The following is a 14,221-nucleotide window of genomic DNA, read 5'->3' on the forward strand; positions in this document are numbered from 1 at the left end:
TGGCTCCAAAAAAACCTACTTCACAATAAAACAGTAACTACAAGTTCCCATTGTGGCTCAGGAGTAAGGAACCCAACTAGTATCCATGAGGATGTGGGTTTGATCCCTGGCCTCACTCAGTGGGTTAATGATCCAGCATTACCAGGAGCTACAGTGTAGGTCACAGACGTGGCTCAGATCTGGCATTGCTGTGGCTGTGGCTGCGGCTGCGGCTCCCGATTTGACTCATAGCCTGGGAATGTCCATGTGCTGCGGGTGCAGCCCTGAAAATCAATCAATCAATCAATATAAATCACAGTTTCTAAACAACAGTATTGAATGTTAGGTTTTCCGCTTGTGCGCGTGATGTGTAAATTTCTCAGTCCATGACACCGCAAACCCAGTTTTAGCTACTGTGCAAAAAATTCATTACGGCACAAATATTATGTAGTAGAGGCAGAAAAATAATAGCCACTGTCTTCTATTATAAGCAGAAAAATATCCTGTTTTGATGGTCCTCTTTCCCTAAAGGGTCATAAACGGAGTACGGTGTATTTTCAGCTGATCCAGCCGTGAGGCTGTGAAGCATCAGTCCATGCTTTGATGTGCCTTTATATCGCGCAGACATGAAACAGCCAGAATTAGGGAAGACAAGTGAGACACATTGAAAGAAGAACATACAAAGATCATGTATTAATGAAGGTTCATAAAAACGATGCTGTATTCAAATCTCATCAAAACTGAAGACTGTTACGTAGCAGAAATGCATTGTCTTTCTAAAATCTGGCAACATTTCTCCTACACGTTTCCTGAGGAAGGCAAGATACAGAACAGCATTTTGAAAAAAATTAAATACTGCCTTGACATTTCCTTGTAAATATACTTGAATGAACTCTTAAGAACATCTTTCTGTGATTTTTTTTCCACAGAGCAATGCACAAAAATGTACACTGCATAAAGCATGAACTCAGAGCTTACGGCAAAAAAAAAAAAATTTTCCCCATTCACTCTGGGAAAAACATAATGTTATCTAAGTGTAATACCCCCCTTATAAAAAGGACGCATTCTTAGAGCGGACTATGTGATAAATAAATAAAACTTTATGAATAAGCTGCTCTTCATGCACAATTGAGTTTTTATATAAAAAAAAATCAATAAGGTAGCTAGGATGTGAAAAATAGGGCACAGAGGAATTCAAACTAGGCTGTGTCTATAGAAGCCAGGATCTTCCAGAGGTTGACTATAACCAAACAAGGTAAAAACTAACCAAATATAAATTGTAAAATGGGAGGACACTTGGAAAATTCACAATTATGATGTAAATAATCTGGTACCATCGTCTGCTTGAAGCCCAGCATCCTGTCATAGCACACGATGTAAACGGCCCCTCACAGAGGAGAACCGTAGGAGCCGGTATGAGAGATCCTACACATCTGAAAAAAAGTCGTGACGAATGACCGAGGTGACTTAAAACGTTGATAGCATAACCAAACGGCCTTGAATTATAGTTACTGCATGGCTTGGTCCATCTTCTTTAGAACTCATCTCAAGCAGTACAGTGAAACCAGCTGGATGCTGTTGAGCAAAACCAAATGTGAAACCTTTGTTTTCCTCTAGTGCATTGCGTAAGAAAATTAAAATGCAACACAAACTTTGGATTAAATTCAAAGTTTATGCAATTTTATGAAGCAGCATTATAACATTTATACTAACCAAACTATATAAAATGTTTTTAATCTGCACTGTATTTTAAAAATTGAGATATAATTCACATACAGCAAAAATGCAGACTTAAGGTGCACCAATTAGTTTTATGAAGATGTACACAGACCCCCCACCCCATAACCCAAACCCAAAATATTTCTACCAATCTCTGCCTGTAGAAAAAACCACTATCTAGAAGACAGACCTATATATTTCAGTTTTAAGAAACCACCAAGCTGCTCAAGTGGTTGTGCCATTTTCATTCCCACCAGCAAAGGAAGAGAGCTCCTTGCCAAAGGGGCATCCTTTTTTTTTTTTTCTTTTTTTTTTTTCCATTTTATGGCCATGCCTGTGGCATATGGAAGTTTCTGGGCCACGGATCGAACTTGCACCTCTGCAGCAACCCAAGCTGTTGCAGTCAGATTCTTAATCCTCTGTGCCACAGAGGGAACTCCCAGAGAGGCATCCTTGGTAATCGGGTAGCAGCTTTTTTCATCTGGCCATTCTAGTGGCTACAGAATGCTGCTTACTGTCAGTTTAACCTACCTTTTCCTGATGACTAATGGTACTGAGCACTTTCTCATGGGCTTCTCCTCCAGTCACATACCCTCTTTCGTCAAGTATCTCTTTTCAAGTCTTCCCCCATTTTTTAAAAATTGAGTTGCCTTACTATTAAGTTGTAGTTTTGTGTGAAGTTTTTAGTGTATTCTGGATTTAATTCCTTTCTCAGATATGTGCCGTAAACATTTTCTCACAGTCTAAGGCTTCCTCAGGAATATTAACAATGTCTTGATGAATTGCATTTTTTTGTTTTATGATTAGTACTTTCTAGCTCCTCTTTAAGAAATCTTTGTCTACATCAAGAATTAAAGACAATTTTTACCTTAGAATTAGGTCAATGATCCATCTCAAATTAACTCTGGTGTACGATGTGAGTTAGGGCTGAGTTTGGTCTTTTGCTTCTTGCCAGATGGATATTCAATTGTTTCAGCCTATTTGTTGAAAAGCCTTTTTTCTTTTCCCATTGGAAACAGCTTGACAGTATATGTGAAGATTCATTTAAATTTGAACCGAAGAAATAAAAGGTACCTCGCAGCCCTTGAGGCCAATGATGTCTTCATCTCAATGTGGACGGTGTGACTAATGTTGGAAAGCATCGCTCCTCTCGTTAACATACTTCATACTCACATAAAGTCAAGAGCAATACTGACCCAATGGTTACACTTGCTGAGGTTTTCCCATTTGAATTCTACAACTCTATTTCCCAAATGTACATAACTTAACACGTGTGCATACACGCTGCACTGTTAGGACACTTACAGTGGCTAACGTTTATGTTCGTGAAACGTGTAAAATCTCAGCTGCAGTTGTGTGTGAATGTATCACATCAGATAAATGCGGAACCGGAAATAATCACACAAAGCGAAACACCTCCTCGAATCTCCAACCCCGCTCACCAAACCAGTTGCTCCTTTTGCTCAAGACAAAGTTTTTCTGAAAAGGGAATGTTTCACGTTTCCTTCTAAGGGTAACTTCTAAGGTAACTCACGTTACCTTCTACGGGACACGCCAGCAATGAAAATTCAGAGCTCTAAGACAGACACGTGGGGTGGGGGAGAGCAGCATATTCTCACCATCCACAGTGACATTTCGCAGGCCCATATGGATGTCTATTTGGAAAGAAAGGACCTTGGAGCTTCTTGTATGCCTGAACCTGAACTAGAAAAAATTTTAGAAGAAAGCCGAATATCTATGCCTTTGACATGGCCTAGTTCAGTAGGGAAACTTGATGGGGTTAGGCCACCAGACTCAGCTAATAATAAATAAACTGTTCTTCTGTTCTTGGCTTCTGCACCTGCCCCTCCCAGCAGGGTTGTACAGAAATGCTGGCAGCTGTGGCAAACAGCAGGTCACGATTTACGAATTCACGTGTTTGTGATCCTGGGCTTAGCAGAAAATCATTTCAAAAAAACTGAGATATCAGGAATTCTGGGAGGATGGCAGCATAATTTACAATCCTAACTCTCCACGAAAAGTAGATCAAACCAAACCCACAACAAAATGAGAAAAATAAGGCATCTTCACAAACTCCCAAAGACCAGCAGGAGAGAGGGTATAACCACTGACAACCAGAAGACCTGCGGTTACCAGCACCTGAGAGAGAGAGACGAGAAGGAAGGTGTATCTCACACTCCTCGGGTCAGGAGGACCTCATCCCTCAGCAGCGAGGGGGCCAGGGTGACAACAGCAGCCTGAGCTTGAGCTTGAGCGGGCCCTGGGGATGCAGCCAGGAGGGAGGACAGGGGGACCAGAAAGCCTGAGGAGTCCAACCCCGCATCAACTCCTAAAACTCACCAGAGCTCCCTTCCAGGACAACGCCCCAAAACACAGGAGAAACCAAGGGAGAAGAAGAGAGATTGAGCAGAACAGGAATATGGGAGGAAGGGCTAAGGAGGCTCCCGTGAAGGGGAAGGAGGGGAACGGGGTCACGAAATCACAAAACGCCAGAGCCACGCATTTAACACCACGCAGTAACAGAAGCGGGAGTCTGGGGCAGTTAACAGAAGTACTCGAACCACACATCCTTCTAAGACTCAAGAAAATCAAATTTGCATAAAAATAAGCAAAAGGACCGAGGTTAAACCTCATACAAGGTTACTACTAGGAAAACAAGAATAAGGGGCAGGGCAGTAACCCTACAAAGAGAGCACAGGAAAAACCACACACACGCAGGTACAGCCAAGACTGATGCACTGGTTCCAAGACAAGCTAACAGATATTATCAGGTAAGTAACACAAAACATTCGAGAGCAATATACACAGATACAGGAAAACCCAGAAATGAAATATCAGACAAAGGTCATTTTAAAAATGAAGGCTGAAAACCAGAAGGAAGACAAGTGTGAATAAGCACAGCTACCAATGCCTTCTGGAAAAGAGAAGGTGAAAGGAAGGAAATATAAAAGTAAAAAGAGAACTTCAAAACAAAACCAAACAAAAGGATTCAAGAGAAAGTGACAAACATTAAAGATAGACAAGGAATAATCAACCTACAGATAGTAGGAACTCCTGGCAAAAACCAAATCTAACAATAAAAAAAAATACTAAAACCTGTAATTCAAGAAATTTTTCCAGGAGTTCTCGCTGTGGCTCAGTGGATTAAGAATCAAACACAGTGTCCATGGCGTGTGGGTTCAATCGCTGGCCTCACTCAGCAGGTTAACGATCCGGCCCTGCCACAACCTGTGGCCATAGATGTGGTTTAGATCTGGCATTGCCGTATCTGTGGAGCAGGCTGGAAGCTGTAGCTTCAGTTCAACCCCCTAGCCTGGGAACTTTCATGTGCCACAGCTGGGATGGAGGGGGAAGACAAGAAAGACAGAGGGAAGGAGGCAGGAACGGGAAAGGTAAGAAAATTTTCCTGAAATGCAAAGATCTGAAAGTTGACACTTCGAGAGCACACCATACTTAAGATACTGATACAGAAGACCAAAATTAAGACACAGGCCACTAAAATAACTGGACTTGAAAGGGGAAAAAAAATTCTTCAGGCATCTAGGGAGAAAAATACTACGGTGAATATAAAACAAAGATAATTAGATTATCAACAAACTCTGACAGCAGTGTTTTATGCCAGAGGAAAATGTGCCTGCTGCATATTTAAGGCACTCAAGAAAACCAGGAGTTCCCATCATGGCTCAACGGTTAACAAACCCGACTAGCATCAGTGAGGATTTGGGTTCGATCCCTGGCCTCGCTCAGTGGGTTAAGGAGCCAGCGTTGCTGTGAGCTGAGGGGCAGGCCAGCGGCTACAGCGCCGATTAGACCCCTAGCCTCCATATGCCAAGGGTGTAGCTCTTAAAAAAAAAAAAAAAAAAAAAATCTAGAGACAATGATCATTCCAGTAGAAATGAGACCCAAATGGACCAAACTGTGCTCTTAAAATATCACTTCTCTCTAAAAGAAACCAAGGCGTCTAGAAGGAATGGTGGTTCCAGGTCTGCTGTGGAAATGTACCAGACAGGGACAGAGCATCTTCGACAGAGAGATCACAGGGCCACTATTAGACCACTAGGGCCACATCAAGGGGCTCAGAGGCCAACCTGAAGAGACGCCCAGTAGCCAGCGATGGAACTATCTGGGCTTCAATAAGGATTAAGAAATGCAATTATTTGAAATTATTTGAAACTCATCAGACATGTTTAAGGGAACCCAATGCATTATTTGAAAACTGGGTAGATAAAAGGGAAGAATCAAGCTTTTATGCTGGTGCCTAAACAAATGGTACTACTGGGTAAGCAAATAATAGACGACAAAGAAGCACTGCCATACAAAATCATTCTACCTAATAGATGAAAATGAAATGATAGCATCAGAACCTCCTAATTTTGCAACGGCCAAGGAATTAATGTATACAGGTGATAATATCTCCCCTTCAAAAAACAACAACCCCCAAAGAGCTACAGCATACCTCCTGGTAAAGGTAGTCTATACACCCTGTAACCTTGCCCAAATGGAAGACTCAAGTCTGAGCAAGCCTCTGGATCCAGCTACCAATGCACAGGAAATGCAGCAGACAGATGTACATCTTGAACTGCACTAGCGATCAACAACACCCAGGCTATGGGAGATTCTTCAGGTCAAGTGTCTTGGGCTTCTTCAATGAAGTGTTAAGAAACTAAAGGGACGAATCTATAGATTATAACAGACTTTTAAAAGACAGCCATGGCAACACTAAACTATAGTGTCCAGTGATCCACACTTGGGAGATAAAACTATTTTAAAAAAATAAAATAGGAGTTCCTGTTGTGGTGCAGTGGTTAACGAATCTGACTAGGAACCATGAGGTTGCCAGTTTGATCCCTGGCCTTGCTCAGTGGGTTAAGGATCCGGCATTGCCATGAGCTGTGGTGTAGGCTGCAGACTCGGCTTTGATCTGGCATTGCTGTGGCTCTGGCGTAGGCCGGTGGCTACAGCTCCGATTGGACCCCTAGCCTGGGAACCTCCATATGCCACAGGAGCAGCCCTAGAAAAGGCAAAAAGACCAAAAACAAACAAACAAAAGAACAACAAAAAAATAAATAAAATAAAATAAAGAAACAACTACTTTAAAAGTCAGGGCAGGGAGTTCCCTGGTGGTCTAGTGGTTAGGACTTGGTGCTTTCAGAGCTGTGGCTTGGGTTCATTTTCTGCTCTGGGAACTGAGATCCCACATCAAGCTACTGCAGGCCATGGCTAAAAAAAAGGGGGGGGGGGAGCTGAGGAAGGGGGAGGGAGGTGGCAAGTGGTTAATTCTATAGGAAGGAGGGCACTGTCACTGCAGAGGAACTGAGAGATGGCTGGCAGAGTCCTGTTTCTTGATCTGGGAGGTAGTTATACGTTATAATTCATTATAATGTCCATATGCTTTATGTGGCTGTTCTTATTTGTGATTCACAATAAAGAGGGTTTTGTTTGTTTATTTCTTTGTTTTTTGAAGAAAACACTAACATACCTCACCTGCATTCTGCCTAAGAAATGGCACCTGCTCAAAGCTCTGGTAACCAGAGGAGGAAACCGAGGAAAGAGGAGCACACAGACAGGACAAGCCTCATCACAACGAAGTGAGTGAGCTGCATTTCTCTAGACAGATTTCAGCTGGAGACCAGATGCTGCAGATGCACTAAATGCAGCAGAGAGAGATGTATTTTACCAATGCTCACAAATTTATACATCTCATAATTATGTGGTTTCTAGTTAAAAGTCAAAATAGCAACCAAACCAAAAGCACTAAATTAGAAAGTGTATGTAAGGAAAGAGAGACAGGATATGAGAAAGCAGCTGAAAACTGTCACAGGATTCTACAAAAGGAATAAACAGCTGCTTAGCACATAATAAACAATCGACTGATCAGAATGACATCCTCAGAGTAAGAACACAGGCCCGGAAACTTAAAATGTGGGAAACCAAAAACTTGATGGGACTTGTTTACTGTGGCATTTGCTTTACTGCAGTGATCTGGAAACAAACTTGCAGTACCCAAGGTCTGCCTGTAAACCAACAAGATAATTTCAGGTAATGATCAGTGTCATAAAAACAACAAAGACATTAAATGAGTTCCCACTGTGGCTCGGCAGTAAAGAACCCAACTAGGATACAAGAGGATGCAGGTTCAATCCCTGGCCTCCCTCAGTGGGTTAAGGATCCAGCATTACCATGAGCTGTGGTGTACGTTGCAGGCATGGCTCTGATCCAGAGTAGCTGTGGCTGTGGTGTAGGTTGGCAGCTGTAGCTCCAATTCGACCCCTAGCCTGGGAACCTCCATATGCCGCATGCGCAGCCCTAAAAAGCAAAAAAGCAAAAAAAAAAAAAAAGGGAATTAATTGGGCAACATCTTAGATAATGACTAAGCAGGAAAAAGGATGAGGCCAAGGATGGGGTGGTCAGAAAAGCCATCTCGAGGAGGCGACACTGGAGCTGAGACCTGAAAGATGAGGAGCAGATCTGTCACACCAAGAAAGCGCCCACTGTCCGCACTGAACAGTACCAGACATCACGGAAAACATCAGACGTGCCAAACACGGCGTGTCCCCTCGGGAAGTTTCAGAGCCATTTAGAGCGGTAAATTAACTCAGGAAATTGTACCGAATTAAGCAGAAAACCAGAGAAGCCCTTGGGGGCAGGGGAAATGAGAACTGCTTTGCGGCCCAGGGGTCACAGTCTCACAAAGGCCACGCTAGTCGTTTGGGATTTTGGTTTTGATACTGACTCTGCTGGGAGAAGCACATACAACACGCCATTAAGCTTTCCAAAGTAAAAGCTGAGTTTTTTTTTCTTTTAATCTCAATTAGTTCACACTCAGAAAGGAAATATGAAGGCGATGCCTCCAGGCAGCAGGGTAACACACTGTTAAGTTGCTTATCTGGAAACTCTAGTCCTTAAAGGGCATGTCCTCCACTTAACCATCAGGTTCCCTGACTCCCCACTCCTGCAGCCCCCTCAGCCAGGCTGCTTCACAGTGGCTGCTTCCCTCCCACTGACCACACGCTCACCCAGAATCCTCCAGCCGTTTCTTTTTCAGGGAACAGCTGAAGCACTGCTGAGTAGAAAGAGTTGCCAACCCATTAGTCTCCAAACCATCCTGACTCAACTGTATTGTTCTGTCACAGTGTCCAGAGCAAGTGACATCACAGGTGTCAGGAGCCGACAGGCGCTTTCCAAATGTTTGCTCACACTAACGGAGAAGAAGGCCAGCGGCCCTCCTCCAACTGTGACTCTAAAGAGAGGGCCGCAAGAGACCCCTGTGGCGCTGCCATCAGATCCACTGCGTCTTGTCCCAACTTCCACACGGCAGCAAGAAGGTACAGATCAAGCCCCCTGCGCTGCGGTTAAGGCAGTGCTTCTCTATGAATAACTGTGTGGTGTGAAGAGGCTTTTCTGGGATAAAACAAGAGGAAAATGTATGTCTGCTTCAAACAGAATGGTCAAAAACACAGATGGCCTGAAAGCCAGCAAAGCCCTGACCCTCCCAGCGGCCGGTGGCCACCTGAGCCTGAGGCAGGTTTCCTCACTGCCTGTGAACAAGCGACTGTCAGCACTGCCCTCACTGGTGGGAACATAAAGACACCAATCAATCTCTTCGGATGACAAGCCAAACACAATCACCAATTTCCAATACAAAACTGTCTATACAAGTCAATTAATGGACCCTGCCTACCACATTCCCACACTCCAAAGCCAGCCCCTGGGACTAAAAGTGTCCATGTGACAAGAACCAGGGGGGACAGACACGACTCTAAACCAACAAGCCATCAGTGGTAACAGTTTCTCTGCCTAGAACCCACTTTCTTCCTCCCTGCACCGCACCTGTCTGCAAAAGCCACCCCCAAATCCATTGGTTCCTATCTCCTAACCTTACCAGGCACATCGTTTTGGGCCTTCCCTGCAGTGCGCACATACCATGGCAAATACACTGCTTTTCAGCTACTTCGCGGGCCAGGGGATGGTCAGCACCTGCAGCACATGGAAGTTCCCAGGTTAGGGGTCAGATGGGAGCTCAGCTGCCAACCTACACCACAGCAACATAGGATCCGAGCAGCACACATGACCTACATCACAGCCTGCGGCAATGCCAGATCCTTAACCCACTAAGAGAGACCAGGGATCAAACCTGCATCCTCGTGGATACTAGTGGAGTTCATAACCCGCTGAGCTACAAGGAGAACTCCTTTAGCTACTTTAATGACACTCACTTATGCCCTGAACCTCTCACATTCATCTGCAGGTAAGAACTCGGATTTTTCTCTTAAAGATGCAGCTATCATTCTAAAAACCCCTTCCTCTAAACATGCTTAGTATCAGATGCTACACAATAAGACGGTTTGATACACAATGGCTTAATACACTGGATTGAAACAAAGACTTTTACAGTAGAAAAAATATTCTTCTCAATGAAAGAGGACAATGAAATTAAAATTTGAAAACACGAACAAAATAAAACTAAATAAGAAGCCACTTCATTCTAATAAACCTGTCTTTTTAAAAGCCTCCCTACAACTTCCACCCCTGTATGCATCTGCATTTATACACATACACTCACACTCACACACACACACTGGTAGATGCACCACAAATACAACAGAGGATCATGCCACTTCCAAACCATAAAAAGGTACCTTTCAAAAGTCATCTTTGTAAAGAGTTCTACTGTCTTATCCTAGGAGACTCAAACGGTCATATTTGCAAGAAGATAATTCATGTTGGTTTAAGATGAGGAATTGTAACTAAACATAACTACATTCACAAATTTAGTTCTAAGTTATGAAAATATAAGTAAATTTAAAAATCTGTTAAAATTGTTCTTTTCTATAATAATGATAACCATAACTTCTCATATCATTTTGCTCTGCTTTTGACAACTCAATATGTCCTTCCATCTGAGATACGTAGGAATTTTCCTGCTCCCCAGAAATGGCTGCAGTCCCCGGGGTCATTACCACTCAGGAACTGGGCTGCGTGCGTGGATCTGATTCTGAGCTGACTGGTGCTGTTTCAGACAAGTCCAACCAAGGCAGAACTTGCGGGCTGGGCTGCCTAACTCCACTCCACTCTCCTCAGCCTCCTTAAGAACAGAGCCCCCCTGTGACTAGAACACAGCCCCAAACAACTCCCACCTCCTCTGAAGACCTGCACAAGCTGAAGCAGTTGGGTAGGAGAACTAGGGAAGCTCTGGAACGGGCCCTCCTCTTTCAGCCGCCTGGCTCTGGCGGAGAACCAGTTCCCCCGATCCACTGCAGAGTAACAGGTGTATCGAGCACACATAAAAGGGTGTGGCTATGTCAAACAGCTGTAAAAGTTTCGAGGGGTTACTCTGGATTTCTGCAATTAACACTAGTGGCCTTACTAGTAGCCAACAGTTCAGTCCATATACGGGCCTGACCACTGCAGCTGTGTGGCATCTGTGACCACGAGGAGACCAGGCACGGAGGACGATGGTGCAGACAGCAGACACTCGAGGCCTGAGGGTCGGGGTCACCCTCTCCACTCTGAACACACGCCCTGGCAAACGTCTTGTTCGAGGTGAGAGTGCAGACCTTCCTCGGCTGGGATTTGGGTTTTAGTCTACACAGCCAATCCTGACAACAAAAGATCATCCTACATTTGCAGACCATGGAAAACTTTCCACGTACCTCTTCTTATTCCCACACGAGTACAACCCTACTGCGAAGTAAGCAGGACAAAGTATTACCTCGATTTGACAGACAGGTGGAAATTGATATTCTAAAATGCTCAACAGCTTGCCTGGAGGAACACAGCTAGGAAGCACTGCCAGCAGAACTGAAAACAGAAGCCAGATGGTGACTCCCTCCATAAGAGCAGCCTACCTCTCAGTGAAGCAAAATTACTTAATCATGATCACAAGCCAAACGAAGTAAGTGAGCAGGGGTGTGTACACCCAACGAATTATATAAGCAATGTCCGCCACGGGATGGAGTGAGACAAAGTAACACACCACAGTCGACTCGTGAGGACAACATCGGATTTAATGCCACGGTGAGTGTGTGCTGCGTCTGTGACAAAGCACTTGTGAAAAGGAGCCTGGAGAGGGGCAGAAATCGTAGACAATTTTATAATACTTTAGTCAGAAACGTGGCAATTGAATCTAATATCCAGCACAAATGAACATCTCCTCAGAAAAGAAAATCTTGGACTTGGAGAAGAGACTTGTGGTTGCCTGATGAGAAGGGGAGGGAGTGGGAGGGATCGGGAGCTTGGGCTTATCAGACACAATTTAGAATAGATTTACAAGGAGATCCTGCTGAATAGCATTGAGAACTATGTCTAGATACTCATGTGCAACAGAAGAAAGGATGGGGGAAAAACTGTAATTGTAATGTATACATGTAAGGATAACCTGACCCCCTTGCTGTACAGTGGGAAAAAAAAAAAAAAAAAAGAAACGTGGCAACTGAACCAAGCAAATACTACACAAGGTGCTAATCTCCAAGCCCCAGTGGCGGATAAAATGTGAAACCCTAATACTCTATCTGGATATAAACAGAATCTATCAATGAGTAATAATGTTTGTTTCTTTTTTCTTTCTTTTCTTCCTTCCTTCTGGCCACACCCATGCTATAAGGAAATTCCCAGACCAGGGGGCAAACCTGCACCACAGCAGTAATCCAATCTACTATAGTGACAATGCCAGATCCTCAACCCACTGAGCCATCGGGTAACTCCAATGCGTCTTAAAAACAGTTTCGATAATTATCTCACGATAATCACAAAACTGTCCTTTAATATAAACAGGACTTTTGCGAACCACTGCCAATCAGATGCGCTTCTGTGCGGTGTCCCAGTGGAGAAAGCAGGTTAGCACTGAGCCATCCCCACTCGCTTCCCAGGATGCTGTGAGCTTAAGTACATTAAAAAGCTGATGGACAGGATCAGACACATCATCTGTGACTGTGGACTCGTTTTTATTTGGGTACATGGCTGTGTGGCTTTGCCTATGTGGCTATCGAATGTTTTACTCCACTACAAACACTGAAGTGTTTGCCCATATCAATATTTATCTGTTACACACTAAATTAAACAGAAGTCTTTCTTTTCATTAAATAGAGATAAACAGGTTCTTCTGCTGCCTTAAATGTTTCGTTGCTATATTTTTAAAATTTAAAAAACAAACAAGACCCACAAAAAAAAATGAGGAGATGAAATTCCATGTATTTTATTACGCATGTTTACCCTTTCAAAATTTCTCCACCGGGAGTTTCCCATTATGGCTCAGAAGGTTACGAACCCGGCTAGTATCCATGAGGATGTGCGTTAAGGATCCAGTGTTGCCATGAGCTGTGGTGTAGGTCGCAGACCCAACTTGGATCTCATGTTGCTGTGGCTGTGGTGTAGGCTGGAGGCTACAGCTCCAACTCCACCCCTAGCCTGGGAACCTCCATATGCCACAGATGCGAACCTTAAAAAACAAACAAAAAAACCTCTACCGAGATAAGCTATTTACCAAAGGGAAAACAAGCTGAAAAAGCCATCTCATTGCTCCTGGTATGTAAACATATTGTAAAAATCCTCAAGGAGCATCCCTGAGAATGAGTTCTCACAAGGAATATCTATCTATTCGTGCACTATAAAACTATTACGGTTGGGATGGGGAAGAGAAGTCACAGAGAAAGATTAAATACATGACAGAATTCACCAGCTCAAAGTAATAGAGGGAAGAAAAAGGAACTGCCCACTAACCTCTGCAAACAAACCACATGACCCTTAAAGAGTCCTGAGGCCGCAGTGAAGAAGGAAAGATCACTTAGGAGTGACTCCTTCAGGGGGATCATCTTCAAGGGTTTTACTTGCTGGGGTCAGCAAACCATAGGCCCACAGGCTATTATCCAGCCCACCTACTTCTGTAAACAGTTTTTGGGTTTATTTGTTGGTTTTTTGTTTTTTGGGTTTTTTGGGTTTTTTTGTTGTTTGTTTGTTTGTTTGTTTGCTTTTTAGGGCTGCACCCATGGCATACGGAAGTCCCCAGGCTAGGGGTTGAATCCAGCATCATCACAGATACTAGTGGGACTCGTGTCCACCGTGCCGCAACAGGAACTCCCATGTAAACAAAGTTTTATTGCAACACAGCAACACTGTCATGGATCAGCTGTGACCAACGTGAACAGCAGCCACAGAAAGGACAAAACTGTCAGGCTTTCTACAGAAAGAGCGCGCCACCCCCAGGAGCAAAAAGCATCTGCCAATAAATAATAATGTGAAGAATCAACTACCTGAGCAGTAACGCAAAGTAAGATGGCACTTCTCTGGAAATTGGTAGGAATGAGCCTCTCTTTCATGAACAGAGGGGTGTGTGTGTGCACACAAGTTTTAGTTCATGAGATAGATGTAAAACTTGCCTGGAAAGAAGTTGATCCAAGCATAAAACATCTGCAACCAGTTTCCCAGACAGAAACCAGCCTATGATTTAGAAATCTAGTGAACTGCTCTGTTTCTTATCTCCCTGATAAGAAAACTGGGAAAAACCAGTTTGAATAAGAAAACAAAT

At 43.6% G+C, this 14,221-nt stretch overlaps 1 protein-coding gene and 1 long non-coding RNA gene across 8 annotated transcripts in view; one reads left to right on the forward strand and one right to left on the reverse strand.

Annotated features, from left to right (window-relative positions):
- RERE (arginine-glutamic acid dipeptide repeats) overlaps window positions 1-14,221 on the reverse strand; it is a 403,553-nt gene that overhangs the window by 187,411 nt on the left and 201,921 nt on the right. The window lies entirely within an intron of this gene.
- LOC146402545 (uncharacterized) lies at window positions 1,993-13,701 on the forward strand. Of its 2 annotated transcripts, none has more exons than XR_014807040.1 (2): window positions 1,993-7,832; window positions 9,980-13,701. It is a non-coding gene; the product is annotated as an uncharacterized LOC146402545 (long non-coding RNA). The 2 variants fall into 2 exon arrangements; XR_014807039.1 differs by having other exon boundaries at window positions 6,699-7,832; window positions 9,854-13,701.

Source organism: Sus scrofa, chromosome 6, assembly GCF_054392235.1.
Source record: "Sus scrofa isolate SSC_HxYL_T2T_F1_AM1 chromosome 6, Sscrofa_HxYL_maternal_Yorkshire_Landrace_v2.0, whole genome shotgun sequence".
Classification (NCBI taxonomy): domain Eukaryota; kingdom Metazoa; phylum Chordata; class Mammalia; order Artiodactyla; family Suidae; genus Sus; species Sus scrofa.